This window comes from Bos grunniens, chromosome 24 (assembly GCF_055505025.1).
Source record: "Bos grunniens cultivar Pamir isolate PY7600 chromosome 24, Bosgru_T2T1.0, whole genome shotgun sequence".
NCBI lineage: Eukaryota > Metazoa > Chordata > Mammalia > Artiodactyla > Bovidae > Bos > Bos grunniens.
The window spans coordinates 39,501,081-39,524,646 of record NC_141188.1 but is presented as its reverse complement, the minus strand read 5'-3'; the positions used below and the strand labels follow the sequence as shown (position 1 = coordinate 39,524,646).

The 23,566-nt window shown below is 43.7% G+C and overlaps 1 protein-coding gene and 1 long non-coding RNA gene across 7 annotated transcripts in view; one reads left to right on the top strand and one right to left on the bottom strand.

The window, feature by feature from the left end:
- LOC147346106 (uncharacterized) overlaps positions 1-12,826 on the bottom strand; it is a 39,691-nt gene extending 26,865 nt beyond the window's left edge. Inside the window, exon 1 of one of the 3 annotated variants that reach the window (XR_015153937.1) lies at positions 10,531-12,826. This is a non-coding gene — a long non-coding RNA (uncharacterized LOC147346106). The remainder of the gene's footprint in view (positions 1-10,530) is intronic. The other 2 variants (XR_015153939.1, XR_015153938.1) reach the window with 2 other exon arrangements.
- DLGAP1 (DLG associated protein 1) overlaps positions 1-23,566 on the top strand; it is a 793,561-nt gene that overhangs the window by 453,743 nt on the left and 316,252 nt on the right. The window lies entirely within an intron of this gene.

The window sequence follows — 23,566 nt, the reverse complement described above, 5'->3', positions numbered from 1 at the left end:
AAAAAAAAAAACCCACCCAAAATATGCTCAATGATTGTCAAAGCCCAAGTCTTCTCTTATGCTATTTACTTAGTAACAAATGACGGTTGAATAGGGCAGACTCTTAAGGTTGGCCATATGTCTAATGACTTGACAGTCTCCGCATTTATCAATACTAGTATCACTCGTTTCTGACTCACTGGAAAAGACTCTGGTACTGGAAAAGATTGAAGGCAAAAGGAGAAGAGGGCAGCATAGGATGAGATGTTTAGACAGCATCCCTGACTCAACGGACAAGACTTTGAGCAAATTCCAGGAGATAGTGAAGGCAGGGAAGTCTGGGGTGCTGTAGTCCATGGGGTCACAAAGAGTTGGACACAACAGAGCAACTGAACAAGTGTCACTTATTACTCTATGACATGATGTAAAATATATGTAAAATATATTTGAGGACATAAAGATAACAGAACTGATGGAGAAAAATACTAAGCTCCTTGGGGCTTCCCTGGTGGCTCAGTGGTGAAGAATCCGCCCACCAGTGCAAGAGAGATGAGTTTGATCCCTGGTCCAGGAAGATGCCACGTGCTGCAGAGCAACTAAGCCCACGCACCGTAACTACTGAGCCTGTGCCCTAGAGCCTGGGAGCCACAACTGGAGCCACTGGAGCCCACTGTCCACAACAGGAGAGCCGCCTCAGTGAGAAGTCCGCACACGGCAACAGAGAGTGGCTCCTGTTCTCCGAAAGTACAGAAAGCCCACACAAAGCAACGAAGGTCCAGCATAGTCAAAGATAAAACGTATTTTTTAAAAAAAGAAAGATACTAAGTTCCTTGAACCACAGTCATCACTCTTACACTGACCTCCAGCATTGGCCCTTAGATTAGGTGGGAGGCAGTGATGCCTAGTGGTTACAGGCAGACCCCAGAGCCAGCTTTTCTCACTGGCCTCCTGGCCCCCACCATACCCCCAACTGTAGTACTGTTTCTTTGTGCCACATTTGTCTCATTTGTAAACGGGAGACTTTAATAGTACCTGCACTGTAGAATTAATAGGATTTGATGAGCTGGAATATATAAAGAACAGGGCATCTGAAACAGATGTTTAGTCTTTGGGTGTATCCTGCTCAATAAGGAAACTGCTGGCAGACAGGTTGGAGGAATAACAGGAGTTTCACAGCGGTAAGTCAGGACAAGCTTTGAAAAGGGTACCATCATGGTACCCTTGGTGGGTCATCCATTTCCTTACGTAGGGGAATCATATTAACTATGGCTTGTATTTGTTTCATCTTATACATGTTGGTCCAAGTTAGAAGGAAGGGTGAGATATTCAGGGTGATAAAAGAGGATGCTAGAAAAATCAGAATTTCAGGTTTTTATTAAAATTAATTCCCACTGTCACTTTCCTACTTCCTAGTTAGGAGCACAGGTTGAAATGGAAGAGAGTGGTATCTGGATCTCAGTTTCATGGATGAAGGTCTAACATGGTGCAAGTTCTTAGAGGTTAAAGAGAAGAGTTTCTGAGCAGCAGTTACTATTATTTACAATAATGATGATGATGATATTCTATAGCATATGAATGAACAAGCTCAGGACACACTAGACAGGGGTAAGGATTATCTCCCCCCAAATCTATATCAATCAACCTCTGAGAGCTTGGGGTGTATCTGGGGGAATAACCAAGCTGTTTCTGCTGAGTGGCTTCTCCTGTCCCCATTCTTATCCAAAGACAGCAGACCTCTCGCTATGGAATGATCATCTCCCAAGCCTGGGTGCCGACTGGGCATGCATGTGCAGGCCTGCCCACTCTCGACAGATGGCAGTGAGCCCGAACCTTCCATATGCCACTCTGTTCTCCGGGAAGGCACGGGCACGCTTGCAGATTTGGCTGGTGCAGCCATGCCCGTGGGTGTCTCTCTAGCAGCATCCCTGTCCTCGGGCTATTTAGCACCACGTGGGTCTCCAGCAAGTTGGACATATTCTGTTGCCAGTCAGGATCTCAGATGTTGGGCTGTAAGTCCTGTAAGTCTACTGAGGTGTTTTGGGGTTTCCAGTCAGCTCAGCTGAGCAGGGGTTGGCATAGCATCATTTCTACAGGCTGTTGGGCATCTGGCTAGCTGGAGAGAGCAGAGAATCTTCTGTTTTCAGTGACTTTTACTCTCAAAGGTCTCAGACTTGTCAGAGTTCACTCATCTTTAAGGCAGTAACATTCTTCCAACGGAATTTGTGCATTCTATATCTAAGCCCAACTGGTATTTCAAAAATAACCTGTTTGGGGCTGGGTACACTGTTTTCCTTATCTTTTTCCCCCTTGTGATCATTTTTGAAAATCAAAAGCTTATTTTATTTGAAACTCTCCAAGTTTACAAAAGGATTCCCAGGAACTGATCAATTACATCTTCTATTTGAGATCTGGTTCTACAATGTCCTTGTTAGTGACAACTAGCAGTTTCTATCTTTCTTTTCCTTTCCAGCTTTCTTGTTTCATTTTTTTGGGGGGTGGAGTATAATTACCTTACAATGCTGTGTTAGCCTCTGCTGTACAACAGTGTGAACCACTCATATGTACACTTATATCCCCTCCCTCCTGATCCTCCATCCCATCCCACCCCTCTAGATCTTCACAGAACACCAAGCTGAGCTTCCTGTGTTATACAGCAGCTTTCCACTAGTTATCTATTTTACATATGGTGGTGTATTTCTCCCAATCTGCCCCACCCGCCCCTTCCTGCCCTGTATCCGTGTGCATTTTCTACATCTTCATCTCTATTCCTGCCCTGCAAATAGGTTCATCTGCACATCTTTCCAGATTCCACATATATGCATTAATATACAGTATTTGTTTTTCACTCTGACAGATTCTAGGTCCATCCACATCTCTACAAATGACCTTATTTTGTTCTGTTTTATGGCTGAGTAATATTCCATTGCGGAGAAGGCAATGGCACCCACTCCAGTACTCTTGCCTGGAAAATCCCATGGATGGAGGAGCCTGGTAGGCTGCAGTCCACGGGGTCGCTAAGAGTCGGACACGACTGAGAGACTTCACTTTCACTTTTCACTTGCATGCATTGGAGAAGGAAATGGCAACCCACTCCAGTGTTCTTGCCTGGAGAATCCCAGGGACGGGGGAGCCTGGTGGGCTGCCGTCTCTGGGGTCGCACAGAGTCAGACACGACTGAAGTGACTTAGCAGCAGCAATGTTCCATTGTATCTATGTACCATACCTTTATCCACTCATCTGCCAGCTCCTTTTTAATCTTAACCACCACCTTAGGTCCTAATGGGGCTTTACTCCTTCCCTGAGCTCTGGTGCATCAAGTTGGCACCTTTCCACCGGGTCACCTACCACCGTAAATCTCCATGAGATTCACTTCCAAGACCTCTGACTGTGGCTCATTCCATGTGCTCTATGTATTCTCAGTTCCTCTCGTGCATAATTGTCATAGCCGAGCTTATTAAACTTGGCTCACAATAAAACGGTTAAAATTCGTTTTAAAGGAAGCCATGGTGACCATTGGAAGTGCTTTTAATTAAGGCTGAATTGGTACATTGCTATGAAAGTAAAACAGAATAGTTTTCCAACCCAAACTAGCTATGGGGTTCCCATTTGTCGCTGATTTGAGTACTACTCTCTTGGTTTCTGCTTGGGGGAAAAAAATGTCATCTTTATTGTAATGTTTTGAAGTTAGTGAGACATATGGCAATGAATTAAGGAGGGAACATGATTTCAGACACTGATTATTCATGAATAGACTCACTGAAGAGGGGAATTTAGTTTAAGGAGCAAAAATAATGAGAACCTGAAGTCTCAGAGATTTTTATTCTTTCTGTTGAGATTTTGATCTCTTTTGAAATTTTGATCCAAGTCCAAAAGGGTCTATATTTCAGTTCTACCACAGAATTTGTTCTCTGTTCTCAGATCGAGATAGATAAACAGAAAAGAGAATTATATTCCTCTTAAGGAAAATGCAGGAATTCACTATTTTTTATATCCCACTGAGTAACAAATAGCAGCTGTGTTTGACAGGAATATTATTTCACCTCATAGTGCCAGAACAATTCCCCCCAAATAGTTCAAATCTCTCTTCCTACTGATGAATCCTTCCAGAACCTTACAGAGAAGTAGAGGCCACAGACCCACAGAGCTGAAACAAGCCCAACATCATTGAGTCCAGGAATTGTTTAATTTAGTCATGAAACTTTTTCCAAACAAAAGTTTACACAGGGGCCTGACAAAGAGACACAAGTTGATGTTCTGGTTGAAGCAGAAGGTAGACTTTACCCGACTTGGTTTCTCCCAACCTTCCAAGTCAGCTAGGGGCCTTTCTGAATCCCAGTTCTAGCCCCACCTCCAACTCCTCTAGAAGCAAGGAGACAGGGTCACAGAAAGGGGACTCGCCTTGGCTTAGCCGGGCTCACCTGCCTCCCACAACACAACCCGTTTCTGTTTGAGTTCAACCTCTGTCCCCTCCCTGGCTCCTCCCCAGGGCAATTATTTGATGCTGTATATTTACTTTATGTGTTTATGTATTTAAATAGATTGACGTGTATGTATAACTAAATCACTTTGCTATACACTTGAAAGTAACAACATTGTAAATCAACTGTGAGTGCTCAGTTGTGTCAGATTCTGGGACCCCCATGGACTGTAGCTCCCAGGCTCCTCTGTCCATGGGATTTCCCAGACAAGAATACTGAAGTGGGTTGCTATTTCCATCTCCAGGGGATCTTCCCGAGCCAGGGATTAAACCCACATCTCCTGCATTAGCAGGCGGGTTCTTTACCACTGAGCCACCTGGGAAATCAACTATACTCCAATATAAAATAAAAATTAAAAGATGAATACCCCCACTCAATTTTAAGACCCTGGAAGGAAAAAGGTTGTCATATTCCTTCACACTTCCCCCCCACCGCCTCCACAATACACACACTGTACGTTATACGAAGCAGGCGCTGGGGCTGTGAACAGTGACTCGTATGAACTAAATTTGCACCCCCCCCCCACCCCTAGAATGATGGCCCACATTAGGCAAAGCACTGGAGTTGTTAAGAATATAAGAAATTTGATTTGGGTTTGTTGAAGTTTAGAAATTCAGGTTAATCTGCAATCTCTTATTTTCCAAATCAAAGTGGGCCTAAGAATAACCCTTAGTTGTTTAGAGTGTTAAATATGAGAGATCAGGGGTTTCAGAATATCAGCCAGTGTTGGAACCACCTGAAACACTTGTTTAAACAGCTTCAGTCACTGGGCCTGTGGTCTGAGAATCTGCATTTTAAACAAGGTCCCAGGTGACATGGATGCTGCAGGAACAGGGACCTACTTTGAGAACAAGCCATCATTGACCTTACATGGAGATGCTAATTTGGCATTAAGTTTTCAGCCCCTGGCATGGGATGAGCACAGAGCAGCTGATAGACATTATCAATTAACCTCTCCTTTTGTAGCTGGGCTGCCAGAAAGGCGAGGGAAGAGCTGATTCAGTAAAAGGAATCAGGATATATTTCAATTCTGGCTAAATATGTCACAGAGGAGCCACCACTCAGCTCGTTAGGAAACCGTCTTAGATCGCCACGTTGTAGGATTAAAAACTGATGTCATTTCCTTGCCAGGTGACTCAGTGAGCTGTCACATGTCCAGATACCCCACTATGAGCAGTCCTCTAGTTACTAGAGCTCTTGAAAGTGAGCAACTTCCTAATTACTCTGAGAGTTCAGCTCCAACTACTAACAGTATGGGGAATACATTTCTCCTGATAACCACAGAAAATGAAGGGACATTCAGAAATAATGCTATTTGCGGCTACATGGATGGACCTAGAGATTATCATACTAAGCAAGTCAGAAAAGACGAATACCACATGATATCACTTTTGTGTGGAATCTAAACTACAAATGAACCTATCTGTGAAACAGAAAAGACTCAGACACAGAGAACAGACTTGGTTGGTGGTGGTTGCCAAGGGCAGAAGGGGCTTGGGGAAGGGAAGGATTAGGAGTTTGGGATTAGCAGATGCAAACTATTGTGCATGGGATAGTTGTAATACAAGGTCCCACTGTATAGCACAGATAAATATATTCAATATCCTGTGATAGACCATAATGGAAAAGAATATGAAAATGTATATGATTGCTGTACAGCAGATATTAACACGTTATGAATCAACTATGTGTGTGTGTGGTAGTCACTGAGTCACGTCCAACTCTTTGTGACCCCATGGACTCTAGCCCACCAGGCCCCTCTGTCCATGGGATTCTCCAGGCAAGATTACTGGAGTGGGTTGCCATTTCCTCCTCCAGGGGATCTTCCTGACCCAGGGATCAGACTCGGGTCTCCCACATTAGAGGCAGACTCTTTACCATCTGAACCACCAGGGAAGCCCATGAATCAACTATACGTCAATAGAAGTTTAGAAAATAGCAAATAAAATGAAAGGAAATTCAGTCACATGATGAGGGAGGAAAAGAACCCCTTCATTTTCATAAGGATCTAATCTTGACTTTCTTTGCTTAATTACTACCATCATCCCCCTTCATTCATCTAACATCGGAAAAAATATTTTCCCTTAATTTGTATGAAATAATTTATTCAACATCAATTCAGAAGAGCCCACTCACTGAAAAAGTCCGATGCTAGGAAAGATTGAGGGCAAGAGGAGAAGGGGGCAACAGAGGATGAGATAGTTGAACGGCGTCACTGACTCAATGGACATGAGTTTGAGCAAACTCAAGAAGATAGCGAAGGACAGGAAAGCCTAGACTACTGCATTTCATTGGGTCACAAAGAGCTGGACATGACTTAGCAACTGAACAACGATTCAACGAACACCGAGGACTGCTAAGCCAACCACTATGCTGAGAAAAGCAAATATGTGTAAGACCCAGCCTTCATTCTCGAGGTCTTCATAGTTAACATAAAACAAGGAATATGGCCCCAAAATGGATTTAAACTAGGTGTCCAGCAAATTTTGCCTTCAGAGAGAAAGCCACATGACTTGGTAGGCATTTGCCATCCAGAACTTTCTAGTAGGACTTATGTATTTGCTCTGTTTGTACTTGCCTAATTAAGCCAGGGCTTTCTCAACTCACAGCTGGAGCAATTAAATTCTGGAGGGTTTCAGTGCCTTATCCTCAAGCAATTCGTGGGCCAAAACCAGGATTAGAACTGTGACTCCTTCTAAGTCCCAGCAAGCAATCATCCTCGCAGGTTTTGTAGAAATTCTCCCACCTCCACCCAGCTTTTTGTTAGCATTCGTGGTTTTAGACACTCCTGATGACATCAGAAAGATTCCTATTCTAGTTTTCTTCAATATTTTCATATATTTAGAAAACGCGGTATCCCTTCTCAGTCCTTTAATTTTATCCAGGGGAGGAGGTGAGTCACTTCACTGAGGCTGGCAGTGCATCCTGCTTCATCACTGACGGCCCCCGGATGCTACCAGGGCAGCAGGCACTCGCGGGTGGCAGTGGTTTCTAACCACCAATTTAGCCTTATTCTAAGCAGTCATTTGTAGAATTTTCACTGCTCTAGAGTCCACTAAGAAAACAGCAAAAACCTTAGTCCCACCCGAGGTCACTTACCCAAAGGCTGTGGTTTGTTCTAAGTTATTATTCAGTTTGAATTTGGCCGATAGGAAACAGTAGGTTGTAATGGACGGAATTTTTGTTCTGGAACTACTTGATTTTTTAAGCCAAACCTAACTCTGCCTGCCTTGTTTTAAATCAATTTACACTCATTCTGCTGTGGGTTATATCCACATACAAACTGCTAGCAAATACATTACCTTTTCACTTCTTTGCAAATGAGGGTATGGGGGACAAAGTGGTTCTGCAGATGAGAACATTTCCAATGACTGCTTTGGGGACTCTACCATTTGAATAATATAAAACATTTTCCCAATAATATTGATTATTCCTTAATATCAACTAGAATCTAGATAGCAGGCATTCACTTTTATAGTTCAACTACTAACCTTTAAAAGTGTTTAACCATGAAAGAATAGCAAATGATTCCTTCCTGTTCCTCAGCCACCAGAAGAGCGTTTGCAAGAACCCCTTATTAAACCATCAGAAATAATGCTAGATCAAGAAAGCTGGTTTATCCATAAAGCCTTAAACTTAAGTTGGCTTTAAAATAGAAGGAAAAAGTATTGCTTCTAGAAAGCTCAAAATTGGTCAAACATACCATAGTTTGAGATCTAGGCAAGAGAAAATCTTGTATTGATTATCTACTTCTTACAGTTTTCCAGCATTCTTGGAAAACAAGAAAATGAACATACATAGATGATGTCTGTTAAAGCAGACAGTCAATAACTGAACCCTTCTGTGTGCAGTCGACCAGAGAGATGCTAAAAATGGAAATGTATGGTCCCTGCTGTTCAAGGAATTTACTCATGATTGATGTGGTTTATTTAGAAGAACGAAGGAAAAGAAAAGCCCATGAAGTTTAATAGTTCCAAGTGTTGTTTTTTTTTTTAAATTAAACCACTCAGTGAACTAGAAGGAATTACCACTAATAAATCAAAAGAAGAAAAGATCCACGGTCAGTAATAGCAAGCAGGCATCCCAGGTGTCACCTCTAAACCAGCTGGACCCTTTTAAAACTCAGCCTGAGAATTAAAAGTTGCAGTTAATAGTCCATCAAGGTGCTGTAACCCATGACATTAATTTAATAAAGTAGAGATGCACTTTATGACTAACTAAGGACTAACACCTCAGGTTTCATCCAGCCATTTGGTTTATGGGATGTCAGGTCTTGAATGAAAAAACTAGGTTTTTTAGGTGCTAAAAACCTGGACACTGTGACTCCAAAAGTCTTTCTTGGCTATAGTGGAAAATTTCAGTCACAAAATGGATGAACCTTGAGGATCTAATAGTAAGTGAAATAAGCTGGCCATAAAAGGACAAATGTAGATGATTCACTTCGCTGTACAGCGGAAACTAACAACATTGTAAAGCAACTACACCCCAATGGGAAAAAAGAAAAAGAAAAAGGACAAACTCCATGAATCCACTTGTGCAAGGCATCTAAAGTAGTTGAATTCATCAATAAAGACGGTAGAATGGCAGTTACAGGGGCTGGAGGAGAGGGCAAAGGGAGCTGTTTAATTGATACAGAGTTTCAGTTGCCAGATGAAAAGGTTCTGGAGATCTTTTTCACAACAATGTAAATATACCAAAAAACATTGCTGATCTGTGTTCTTAAAAATGGTCAAGATAGTAAGTTTTATGATATGTGTTTTTCTATTGCAATAAAAACAAATTTTAATAACATGGAAAAAAAAGAAAAGATCACTTAGCAAAGATCTTCAGCAATTGCTTCCAACTGTTTAAGCCACAACTTTTCACCACTGCCCTCTGCCTTCTGTAGCAAAAGGCTATTGTAGCAACACACACACACCCAGGTGGTCTTGGGTATAGTATCATCACTATTAGATTTTTCAAAGCAGACAAAAGTTCAGTTCTAAGTTAAAAGTACATTCTAACCAAGCCACCACCGGTTTTTAGCTAGTATGATTTGCATTTACTGGTTTTAGCAATTCAAGCTAGAATTTCCTCAACAAACACACCCTGCCACCAGAACCATGAAAAATAAAATCAGTGAGGCTCCAATGACTGTGGATCCCAGTTCAGTTCCATAGCTCAGTCGTATCCGACTATGGATCAAGCATCTTAAAAACTAAAACACATAGGTCTTTGCCTCAGAACAATATTCAGCATTCAAGATTTAGGAATAGGCTGTCCTAGCAGGATACTTCAAACATAGTTTTGTGAGTTTCTTTTCACAACGTTGATTAACAGTATGTCCTAATTAATGCAGAATTGGATGCTACATGATATTATGTTAAACATATTTTCTCACTGAGAAAGCATATTTGTAGATAGCCTAACTGATTCCTCCTCTCTTACACATGCTACATAAAAGAATAATCAGGAACAAACAGAATCTCTAAAACACACACACAACTTTCCACGGCAGTAGCCACCACAGCAGTCGCCAAGGGGACATTCTGAAAACACAGACACCCACGCCAAACCCCAGGTTTTCATGAGTGGGGAGCCAGAAGTCTTTTCTCAGGGGTGCCAATGATGACCCTGAACCACAGCCAGCCAGAGTTAAGAGCAAAATTTGATAGTTACACACTGTTTTTGAGATATTTAATCAATGACTTAGGAGCGCACAGCTTTCGTCCCATGTAAGTTACCTCTAAATAACACGTCGGGCGGTTTTTTTATTCATGGTTCCTAAATATGCCACATTCAAAACAGTGCATCAGTCCCGCTTCCCACCACACCGTACCTCTGTGCACTGTGTTCTTCTCATTTTGCCAATGAGCCAACCTAACAGGGACTCATGTCCGACTCAGTGTTCAGTACAGTGTCTAGAACATTGGCACTGAGTTAAGTGTTAAAAAAAAACCCAGCAGGAACTGTGTGCTGCTTCATACACCCAATATTTGTTCATGCAGGCGTATCAGATTTAAAGTCTGTAGTTACAAATCACACATGTAGGAACGTAACTTTTTCTCATCTTCTACAAGTAAATGAAACTTACCTCTTGAGATCCTGACTCCAGTCCAGACAGACAACTTGGAATCCTGGCGCCATGAAAGTTGCGGTCTCTCTGAGTGAAGTTCTCTCTTTGAGAAAGATTTGGTCAAACTAGATCTTCTTCCCTCACGCTAGGAGACTAACCCAGCATCCCACACGAGGCTGCCTCCTTCTCCTCCTCCTTGGCGTCTGCAAGAAGCAGCTCCACCTGCCTGTCCCTGCACCACGCTGCCAAGTGTTGCTAACACCTGTGGTCCCCATCATAGCCGCTGGTCATCAAGTGGGTTCACCTGTGTCCTCTCCGCCCCTCCCTCAGCCTCAGATGTGTTCAGCACTTCTGCAGCTACTCAGAACTGTTCCTTCCTCCCCTAACCAGGGAGTGAGGGGCTCTCTGAGGTCGCCTGTGCACCAGATCAGCCCCAGGCCCTTGCCAGTTCTAGTGTGAACCAAGCCTGAATATGACGCCTCCCTAGTCAGCTTGCCATCTTTCCAAGCTTGAGATGCGGGCAGAGATCTGGGATGCTCCCAGGCCTGTCTCACCTGAGCCCGCACCACGTTTTGATCCTAGCAGTTGACAGGATGAGAAATGAGCCTTCTTTTAAAATTTGTCTAGAAACACAGAAGACCCTGAAGAGCCAAAACAATCTTGAGAAAGAAGAATAGAGCCAGAGGCACCACACTGCCTGACTTCACACCAATCATTATTTACACACTGTTTTCTGAACTGTAGGTCAGGAAATAATTGTGTTTGTAGCCAGAATTTTTTAAATTAAATTAAATGGGATCCAATAGGACAGGGTCATCTAGAAGAAACATTTTGCTGTATTCTTTATTTAAATACAGGATCAAGAATTAAACTGTATTTCTACTGTACTTTTAGTCAAAAAAGGATCAGAAACTCTGTTTTCTCATCTGTCCCTTTTTAAACTCTCTAGTCCGTCAATCAGAGCTTTGATCTCTGCCATCTCTGGCTTTCCCAGTAAACAAACAAACAAACAAAAAAACACTCCCGTAGAATCACCCTTTAAGCGCTCTCCTCTTGGATTTATTTTGTAATCTGAGCCTTGCAGACTTGCCTACATCTGGCTTTTCTGTCTCCTCTGTCTGGTCCTCCCAATGTCAAGTCAAGACATTCATAACAACCACTTCTGAGGACGTCTTCATTCCTGTCTACTTTGTTCCCCTGTGTCCTTCCTACCCTGAGGCCATTAGCTTCACCTTCCAGCCTAGTTTTAATAGTCAGAGGACCCAGGGAATCAGAGAAGATACGACACAGAGCAACTCGAAGTTTAACCTGCCACACGGGGATGTGGCAGTTTGCTAGCACTTGGAACAAGTTATTTTTTTCTAATATTTATACATACAAGAACAACACTCTAAACTGTTTGATTTGTTTATACTGGTAGTCACCAATTTTAAAAGGCTAGATAAAGCACGCAGTCATTTTAAAGCACTGTCCTCAAACATCTAGTTTTAACTTAAAATGTGTACATGTTTATTCATTCACGAACCTTTTCATGAAGCATCAAGGCCTTACTTTTAAGTGAATCTACTGATGGAAGTTCCAAGTCATCTTTCTTACATGAAGCACGTTCATGACGTATTGTCTGTAGATTTTGGTTTTAGGTTTCTTTAGGCTGGGATGTGCAAAACTGTCTTAATGCAGGCTCCTTCTAAATTGTCAGTGTTTTTTCCCATGATTTACACTTGTCTCACCCACAACTACTCTGGCAGCAATTTTTAACAACTCTTTGTCTATTCAATCTTTGCAGAGCTTTCTAAATTGAAAGACAAACAGTTTCGTTAAACTCTTTTTTAAAGGGATTTTAGAGAAATGGCTCTTCTGCATTCATATTCCAACACTCTCTGTAATATTTAATTTCATTACATAATTGTAACACCAAGTTAGACTAACATAAATAGGTTTGAGGAAGTAGCTTGGTAGACTGAGCATTTCTTGCACCGTGGGCAGCCTGGCTGTTTTCCCAGAGAGGATGAAGAGGGTCCATTCAGCTGGGAAGTAGGTTGGGTGTTTTGTGAAAAAGGTTTCTGCTGCATTAAAAAAAAAAAAAAAGATTCAACCTGAGATAAAGCAAAATGTATGCCCAGTCACTCAGTCGTGTCTGACTCTTTGTGACCCCATGGACTGTAACCCACCAGGCTCCTCTGTCCATGGAATTTTTCAGGCAAGAACACTGAAGTGGGTAGCCATTTTCTTCTCCAGGGGATCTTCCAGACCCAAGGATCAAACCTGTGTCTCTTGTGTCTCCTGCATTGGAAAGTGGATTCTTTACTGCTGTGCCATGCAAACTATAATAATTTCAGAAAAATGTCCTCCTATAGCAGAAAGAGCGCTTTTTGATAGGGAAGGAGAAAGCAGAAAGGAGGAAATTCTAGATTCTAGACAGACACTGCTTAATTTGTGACACTGAGTCAATCAAGTAAAATTCCTAGAGTTCAGTGGGGGTTTTTGTTTTTGTTCTTTTTATGAAGCTAGACTAAGTGCTCTTCAGTTTCAAATCCTGTTTCCCAAATTTACCCAGGGTTCTCCCAGGTCAGCATGCATCAGGTGAACAGAAGTTGAACGTGCTCAGTTTCCTGCTCTGTGAGATGGGGAATCTGGCCTGACTTGTGACTCCTCTGGTCTGTTCAGCAGTTTGATCATTTTGAAAAAAAAGATGAAATAGTCTTCAAAAGATTCAGTGACCAGACAGTTTTACAAAATGCTGGGGTAAAAATGTTGAACTTTACTACAAAACTTCACAGCTTTTAATAAGCCATAGGGTTTGTGAATCTCTTTAAAGAGGAGATAATAGAGAACTTCTTGCAAATATATTGTGCCAAATATCTTTTTTTCCCATAGAATCTCTCTCAGGACTAAAGATCCACAGACCACTCTGGAGGAATTCTGGCCCAGCTCTCTCTGTAGTCCTTTCTAGCTCCAAATTCCCTAGCCTATGTCACTGACTCATTGAGACTTTGAACAAACAAGGCATTGGAAATGGCCAGAGATTCAATGGGGATCATTTGTAAAAGACAAAAGCTTGAGCAAAGTCAGGAAGGGGATGGAAATTTACCAGCACCTTCTTTTGATCTTTTCCTTGGCACCAAGTAAACTGCCAATAGACTACAACAGTGGAAAAAAAAAAAAAAGTGTACAGCAGTTTGAATAGATTCTTGACTACTACTACTAAGTCACTTCAGTCGTGTCCGACTCTGTGCAACCCCATAGACAGTAGCCCACCAGGCTCCCCCATCCCTGGAATTCTCAAGGCAAGAACACTGGAGTGGGTTGCCCTTTCCTTCTCCAATGCATAAAAGTGAAAGTGAAGTCACTCAGTCGTGTCCAACCCTCAGCAACCCCATGGACCCCTATGGACTGTAGCCTTCCAGCCTCCTCCGTCCATGGGATTTTCCAGGCAAGAGTACTGGAGTGGGGTGCCATTGCCTTCTCCGGAATGGATTCTTTAATATCACTAAAAACCCAGAAAACACAGCCCCAAGAATGCTGTAGTCAATAATGTTATGGTCTGACCCTGTAGACTGAGGTTTGGAGGACCAGGTGAAATCCATGGACCCCATTTTGCCAATAGCTTCTTCAGAGCCCCAGCCTGTCCTTGGCTTTACCCCAAGCTTGAGGACCCCAGAAGAACAAGTAAAATTCCTAAAATTAAATTTCCTTAAAGGTTGAGGTCATTCTGAAGCCAAGTCAGCACTGCTGCAATGTTTGTGCACTTTACCCAGTCTAGTGCCATGTCCTGGACATGGCACCCCACTCCAGGACTCTTGCCTGGAAAATCCCATGGACAGAGGAGCCTGGTAGGCTACAGTCCATAGGGTCACGAAGAGTCGGACACGACTAAATGGCTTCACTTCACTTCTTCAGTGCCACCTATGGGACCAGATTGCCACTGTTGACCCCAGAGCAACCCAAACCTGTTTTAGACCCTCCCCTGCAAGGCTTGGCCCCACGGGCTACAGACCAAGATGCCTATCAAGCATCTGTCTGGGTAGCACCCTGCAAAAGGATTCTGATCTCATATGTCATCCTTCCCAGCCTTTGGTTACCAAGAGAATTTGTCCACATGTAACCTAAATGCCATGCCTGAGAATGGATCTCCTCGATTCTATTGGTATAACATGGAAAGTGCTAGTCGCTCAGTCTTGTGCGACTCTTTTGTGACCCCCATGGACTGTAGCCCACCAGGCTCCTCTGTCCATGGGATTTCCAAGGCAGGAATACTGGAGTGGGTAGCCATTCCCTTCTCCAGGAGATCTTCCCGACCAAGAGATTGAAACCACGTCTCCTGCATTTCAAGTATAAAGTGGAGTGAAAGGGAATTCTCACCAGGTAAGGGTCAAGAAGGAAAACATTTCCTCCAGCCCAGAGTTATAAGCGTGATTACTTGTGTTTCTTTTAAAAAAGGGACCCATCTCTCTGGTATATCACACCAATAAAATTTCACTGAGTCCAAAAGTAAGTCACAAGATAATCTCTTGTTTTTGCCTTATGTGTTTTTTTGCTGAATAGTTCTTGACCTGCGAATGTTACTTAATGATACTGCCATTTCAGTATCAATATTTTTCTAATGAGGCATCTGATGTGAAACAAAGCAACATTAGAGGTCAGAGGCAGCTACTGTTGAGGGTCTTCTTCGAAATGTGTTCCATGGTAATATCACTCCACCTGGAAGGGATGGTAAGCATAAGAAGCCAGAGAAAGCTTGCTCCACTGTTCCTATAAAGACCCAAAAATATCAGAGCTGGTGGAACAGACCTCATAGCCCAATTATGGCTCTTACTGCTCATGGCTCTTTCTAGGTGAAAGAAATTTTAAATGGTGTGATTTCCTCTGAGGTTTGAAACACGGTCTGCAAAGAACCAATGGGCCATTTCTACTATATTTGTAGTTTGAACATTGGGCTAGTCACAAATAAGTTTATATATGTCCAGACATTATATTAATGGTATTATCTAAATATTTTGGCCTCTAAAATGGAAGGGTTTGGACTAGATTATAAACAATATTGGGACTTCCCTTGTGGCTTGAGATGGTAAACAATCCACCTGTAATGAAGAGGCACAAGAGACTCGGGTTCAGTCCCTGGGTTGGGAAGATCCCCTGGTGAAGGGAATGGCAACCTACTCCAGTATTCCTGCCTGGAGAATTCCATGGACAGAGGAGCCTGGTGGGCTACAGTCCAGGGGGTAGCAAAGAGTCAGACACGACTGAGCAACTATCACTTTCACATAAACAACATTCACTGGAAAACATTTTTTTACTATTATTGCATATCATTTCAAAAATGTGTTATACATATCATTTTTTAAAGGAGGTAGATTTCGACAAATTGGCTGAATTGCCATATCCCAATCCCTAGGGAGCTTCTCTTTCCGTTGAGTATGCATTTACTCAGTGAGGGGAGCATTTGTAAGCAGTGTGTTGATTTTATGCTTTTCCTTCCTTCGGCATAGTCCCAAACATCCCCATTTATTTATTAATTCAGTCAGTAAGGTATTTAGTTATCAAAATTAGGGTAGGGTAGAAAGATGTCCAATACCATGGTCACCTGATGCGAAGAGCCAACTGATTGGAAAAGACCCTAAAGCTGGGAAAGATTGAGGACAGAAAGAGAAGGGGATGACAAAGGATGAGATGGTTGGATGGCATCACTGATTCAATGGACGTGAGTTTTTGCAAAGTCCTGGATGTAGTGAGGGACAGAGAAGCTTGGTGTGCTGCAGTCCATGGGGTCGCAAAGAGTCAGACACCATTGAGCAACTAACAACAACAGCAAGAAAGATGTCTGGGCTTCCCAGGTGGCTCAGTGGTAAAGAATGCACCTGCCAATGCAGGAGACATGGGTTTGACCACTGCATAGGGAAGATCCCCTGGAGGAAGAAATGGCAACCCACTCCAGTATTCTTGCCTGAGAAATCCCATGGACAGAGGAGCCTGGTGGGTTACAGTCCATGGGGTCAAGAGTCAGACGTGACTGAGCATACACACAAAAACATGTATAAGAATTAGTTCTTGCCTTCTGAGAACCTGCAATCTAAAAGGGGAAACAGGGCACTTAGAAACACACTGAAGGAACACATTAAATATAATGTACACATGCTATTAATATTTCCCCACAGGCAAAGTGCTGTCAGAGCTTAGAGGAGAGGCAGACCACCCCCAGATGGGATGAACAAAGAAGGCTTCATGAAGGGAGGCCGGTTTAATGGCTCTTAAAAGATGAGTAAGAATCTGAAGGGTTTCCACTTAAAGTCTTTGGGTCAAGAAGATACAAGGCATGTTCTCAGATTCATAAATATCCACATGGTTTATGTAGAAGAGCTTGAGCTAATGTGTTTGGAAAATAGACTTGAGCCAGGTTATCCAGGACCTTGAAAGTCTGAAGTTAGGACTTTATTACTAAGCAAGAGGGAACCATGGGATTTTAGTAGGTTAGGCTCTCGCATTGGGGTGGGGAGGTGGTGTGGGCAGAAGGTGGAGAGGGAAGACAGCTCAGAATAGGAGATAAATGCGGTCATCAAACTGGAGACAGAGCCAGATCTGGCATGGAAGTTAGAGACGTCAAAAGAAGAGGGGAGTTGTGAGAGAGATCCATTAATCCATTAAATTAGCAATTATCAAGTGCCAGCTGTATGCCACTGTCTTCCAAACATCCATCATTTATATACCACTATAATTTTTGCCATATCCACTTCTACTGTTGTTGTTATTATTCAGCCACACTGCATGGCATGCGGGATCTTAGTTACCACCAGGGATGGAACCCAACACCCCCTGCAGTTGAAAGTGTGGCGTCCTAAGCACTGAACCACCAGGAAAGTCCCTGGTATTATTCTTTTCACTTAATATTTTTCTGCAAAAGGTTCATTTTCAATTTGAAAAAACATCATCTTTTTCAAAGAAGTCAGATTTCACTTGTGCTTGCCTTGCCTCCAATAGAAGCTAACCATAAAAATAAGAATAAGCAAAACAAAATAAGTTAATCACTGAGAGAAAGGTTGTGTCCACCGAAGCCTGCTTAAAAGGGAGGAAAAGTGAAAAGAGATGTTAAAAATACACCAGCAACATGCAGAGATTTTTTTGCTTTGACTAAACTCAATGGGTGGAAAGAGACTTGAAATGGAAATGGCTCTCTCATTATGTGTGGGTACTGGGGTGCTGTGCTCCAAGCCAGCTCCAGCACTGGGTCCTGGGGATGCAGAGATGAACATCACCCTCTGTTTTCAGAGAGCTTAGCTGAGCAGGATAATAGGAAGCCCACAAATGAATCCCAACAGAGCAAGGAGAAAGCCCATGGTGTGTGGTAGACACCCCAGGACACTGCTGGCCCGCTGGGATCTAGGGTGTTCCTTTTAGACTCTTCCTCAGCTCTTAATTACTTGAAAATTGAATCCTAGTTCTAGCATTTAATTCCTACTTCACATATGTGGGCTGCTTCCATCTAGTTGCTAAGAACAAGCAAAACAACCTGCCTTTACTTTCTGAGAAAACAAAGGGGGAGATTTTTTAGGCTGAGCAGAAATGTTAAAACAGGGTGGGGAGTCACCCCAAGTAAGTGGTAAAATACTTCCATGTAAGAAGCTGTCAGATCCTTTGCCCCAAATCAGAGCTACACCATAAGACAAATCGACCTCTTAGACCAACACGAGATTGAAGCTCTGAGAGCTGGGGGCACAAAGCCCGCTGTCCCTTGGCAACCAGCTCCCCAAATTCCCCCATGTGGTTCAGCTTTTATATTTTTAGGAGCTTATAAAGCTTATTGTTATGAGCTTCCCTGGTGGCTCAGATGGTAAAGAATCTGCCTGTAATGCAGACGACCTGGGTTCAATCCCGGGGTGGGGAAGATCCCCTGGGGAAAGGAAATGGCTACCCACTCCAGTATTCTTGCCTGGAGAATCCCATGAACAGAGGAGGCTGGCGGGCTGCAGTCCATGGGGTCACAAAGAGTTGGAAACAACTGAATAACTAACACACACACACAGCTCACTGTTGGGAGTTCTCTGATGGTCCAGGGGTTAAGAATTCACCTTGCAATACTGGGGATCCAGGTTTTATCCCTGCTTGGGGAACTAAGATTCCACATGCCATGTAACTAAGCCCACAAACTAGCATGCCACAACTAGGGAGCCTGTGTGCCACAACTAAGACCTGATGCAGCCAAACAAATACATATTTAAAAAGTAAAGTAAAGCTCGTTGTTGAGGAGCAGTGGGCCGGGTATAAATTAGAGAGTGTATTGGCTGTAAGAGCAACAGAGGCCATCCCACAGTGAGAGAGGAGATCACCAGAAAGAAAGATGGATGCAGAGGGGTTGGGGAAACAATGGCAGAACCTTATCCATGTGATGCTGAGAGTGATGAATACAATGAGGGGGGGGCCAGGAAGCAGTTGCCTTTTGAAAGGAATAGGAATCACTGGGCAGCAAAGGGCACTCCCAAAGTGGAGAAAGTAAGTGCCACACAAGACATAAAGAACAGAACAAGGGACCTCCCTGGTGGTCCACTGTTAAGACCTCACTTTCCAAGGCAGGGGGGTGCAGGTTCAACCCCTAGTTAGTGAGTTAAGATTCCCACATGCCTCTCAACCAAAAAAAAAAACAAAACATAAAACAAAAGCAGTATGGTAACAAATTCAATAAAGACTTTAAAAATTGTCCACGTCAAAAAAAAAAACCTTAAAAAAAAGAACAGGAGAGCAGGATGGATAAGGAAAATGGCGGGTGGTGTGGGGGTTGTCGCCTGGGACCTGGGGGATGACGAGGGGGTAGAAGTGAGGCTGGCTGGTATTCACAGCATGGCCACAAGGGGCTCGCAGGCTATGTGAGGGGTCAGGTTTTCTATTGATGGGAATGGAGATAATTTTGCTAGGGAAGAAACGTGATTAGATGAGGAGTTGAGAAGATTGTTCTGGAAGAACATGGAAGAGGAGGCAAATGGAAGAGGCAGTGGGACTTGAAAATCATTTTTCCCATTTCTAAATCTCTGTCTCCTTGGCCCATTTTCCTGTTCTCAGTACCCACGAACCAAATAAGGGATGTCCATGGCAGGATTCCATTATAACGAAACCCCACATTGGAGAAAATAGCTTTCCAAAGTCAGACTTCTTTTTTGTTCTAACCATCATCAAATCTAACATGTGCGGTTCCTCCTGCTTCCCCAAGGCATCCTGTTCCTCTTTCACACGTCTCAGAGTATTGGCTCAAATGCATTTATGGTACATGCAACTTTGCTGGCAAACTGATGGGATTTCCCCCTCCTTTTGTTTTATTTATCCAGCACTTATTGCGTGCTTACTCCATGCCTGGCAGTGGGTAAGTGCTGAGCAATCAGACCCATTTGAGGCAGGAGACAGATGGGCCCAAACTGAGCCACTGGAGTTTGCCCCCAGTGGGCAGATACTCCAAGATGAAGATTATATAAGAATGAGAGAGGAGCTGAGCCCTGCCTAGATAAGAGATCAGGAAGGTCTCCTTGACCATTCTTGAGGTCAAGACCATTCTTGAGGTCAAGGAGACCTTCCTGACTACACATACTGAAAGGCTCCTTGGAGGTCAAAAGGGAGGGGACACCACCCCATAGTAAGTGATATCAACCTACCCATAGGCCTCTTCACTAGAATCCTTCTTGGCTAAGATGCATGCACACATGCCTGCAAGGACCTTGAACTAAACCAAATACAGACTCAGAACTAGGCCAAGCAAGATGATTGGCCAGAGGAAACATGGAAGAAATGCCCCATCAGTTCCATTCAGTTCAGTCTCTCAGTCACGTCCGACTCTATGCGACCCCATGGACTGCAGCACACCAGGCTTCCCTGTCCATCACCAGCCTCTGGAGCTTGCTCAAACTCATGTCCATTGAGTTGGTGATGCCATTCAACCATCTTAACCTCTGTTGCCCCCTTCCCCTCCTGCCTTCTCTTTCCCATCATCAGGGTCTTTTCCAGAGAGTCAGTTCTTCCCATCAGGTGGCCAAAGTATTGGAGTTCCAGTTTCAGCATCAATCCTTCCAATGAACATTCAGGACTGATTTCCTTAAGGACTGACTTGCTGGATCTCCTTGCAGTCCAAGGGACTCTCAAGCGTCTTCTCCAACATCACAGATCAAAAGCATCAATTCTTCAGCACTCAGCTTCTTTATAATCCAACTCTCACATCCATACATGACTACTGGAAAAACCATAGCTTTGACTAGATGGACCTTTGTCGGCAAAGTAATGTCCCTGCCTTTAATATGCTGTCTAGGTTGGTCATAGCTTTTCTTCCAAGGAACAAGCATCTTTTAATTTCATGGCTGCGGTCACCATTTGCAGTGATTTTGGAGCCCAAGTGCCCCATCAGTTCAGTTCATATGCCCAGTATGTTTCAGTTCCAAATGCTCCATGTTGCTGCTGCTGCTAAGTCACTTCAGTCGTGTCCGACTCTGTGTGACCCCATAGACGGCAGCCCACCAGACTCCCCGGTCCCTGGGATTCTCCAGGCAAGAACACTGGAGTGGGTTGCCATTTCCTTCTCCAGTGCATGAAAGTGCAAAGTGAAAGTGAAGTCTCTCAGTCGTGTCTGACTCTTCTCGACCACATGGACTGCAGCCTACCAGGCTCCTCTGTCCATGGGGTTTTCCAGGCAGAAGTACTGGAGTGGGGTACCATCCCCTTCTCCAAAATGCTCCATAAAAGTGATTAAAATCACCACAAGGGTGCAAGGCTCTCTGAGCCCACCTGGTCATCTAGCTACATGTACCCTTCTTCCTCCTTAAAGTACCATATGCCTCCCTCATGAAACTTGGGTAAGTAAAGCACAGGATATTGCTGTTCTTCATTGGCGCCCATGGGTGCCCTGCCCAGGGGCCTCCTCACCCTTCCACCCTCCAACTCTGAGTCCTGGACCCTGGCATCTCACAGCCCTTTGGAAAGAACACTTGTTTCACTGCTTTCTGTGTCTTTGTAAGAATTCATTTCTACAAAGTCAAAGGGCCAGGGTCTCGTCACTGGCCAGTGGCTCTAGTGGCCAGGATTCGGCATTGTCATTGCCACGGCCTGACTTCAATCTCTATCTGGCAACTGAAATCCTGCTTCAAGTCAAGGCCACCTGAGATCACCTTGAGGAGTTCACATTAGGGGAGAAGACAAAATAATGACTACTCTTACGAGGTAAATGCTTAGAAAGCACTAAAACATAGCTCTGTCCAAAGGGGAATTGTCCAGGCAAGAACTACTTGAGTAGGAGAGTGGGTTGCCATTTCCTTCTCCAGGGCATCTTCCCAACCCACTAAGCCACATGTTGCTAATGCCACTCAAGCAAAGAGTGAGCTAGAAAGAGAAGATGCCCTGTTTGTAGTTAAACATGCTATGTGCTTGCAACTAGAGGCAACAGCAAGGATGTTTTCTGAAATCTGACTCACCCTGGGCATCTTGGGTCCAGAGAATAAGGAGTAGGGCAGAAACATCCCAGTCTTGAATCTCATTTCATCCAAAAGTTTTCTTGGAGTCTAAAATGACCTCTTTTCCCACAAGCAGCACCCTTTTAACATTCCTGCTCCCATCTGAAGCCACTTCTTTCCAACCTACACAGTTGGGTCTCACCACCCTTTGCTCATGCTCAGATCTGCTTGGCTGGAATTTTCAGCTGCTTGTTTACTTGGCTGGAAAATGAAACTTACAAGCCTCCTTCAGTGGAATTTTGTCTTGACACAGATCCAGGTAGAGGAAACAATACCCCTCTGTGATAAGAAGGAAAGCTGCTATGGGCAGCAGTTACAACAGGGACCACTCATGAGATGCCAGTCCAATGAAGTGTTGATGGGGGCTTCTCTCCCCGCTCTGATTTTCTTCATTTGTCTTACAGGTCTTGGGTCTTTACTTATCTCTGTAGCATAGGCTGGCTCCCTGAACCATGTGAATTACCGCCCCCTGCCCCAAGTCAGCATCAGCAGATGGTGAGGATAAGCAGCCATGCAGAAATTGAAATTTTCCAGGTTAAGCTTAGAGATGTGCAGGGGAAAAAGGCATCTTTCATTAATTAGAAGTTTATAAATTCTAGTTTCTCATATTTTTCCCTTTCAATGTCCTATCTAAAAGTATAACATATATGTTAATTTGGAGAAGGTACTGGCAACCCTCTCCAGTATGCTTGCCTGGGAAATCCCGTGGACAGAGGAGCCTGGTGGGCTACAGTCCATGCAGTCGCAAGAGTCTGACATGACCTAGCAACTAATCCACCACCACAGAAGTTAAGTACCTGTCTGTGTCTCTGAAATCTGTACGTTATTTCCATGGTTTCAATTATTGTCTTCTTAGGTAATAACAAAAGTAGATGAATAATCCTACTTCTAGCTGATGTTGGAAAGAACGATTTTTGTTCAAGGTCCTCTTTTAAATTATGCTTATGTGACTTGGTATTTAAATAAAAGTATATCAGTGATAGCAAAGCACAGAGCCGCCACCGCACAGGACGTCAGCTCGCCCCAGCAGGTGCGCTGCACAGAATGTGTGTGACCATATGCCGCAGTCTTGGTGACATCCCATCGCTGTGGTGGAATGGGAACGACAGACTTTGCCACTGATAATTAGGGGTACACAGTGTGAGCACTGGGGTCCAGCTTCCTGGATTAGCTCAAAGTAAATGATTTAACCTCTCTGGGTCTCATTTTCCTCCTCTGGGAAATGCAGACAATAAGAGTACCTACCTGCTAGGGCTGCAGCCATAATTAAGTGTGAGGATGCCTATAAAGTGCCAGGGCAGGGTCTAGCACGTAGACCTATCAGTCTAATGTTTGCTGAAATATACCAACAAGTGTACACTTACCTGAACTACCTCATTAATGCATGCTGCATGCTCAGTTGCTCAGTCATTCTGACTTTTTGTGACCCCGTGGACTGTAGCCCACCAGACTCCTCTGTCCATGGGATTCTCCAGGCAAGAATACTGGAGTGGGTTGCCATTTCCTCCTCCAGGGGATCTTTCCGACCCAGGGATCAAACCCACATTCCCTGAATTGCCAGGCAGGTTCTTCACTGAGCC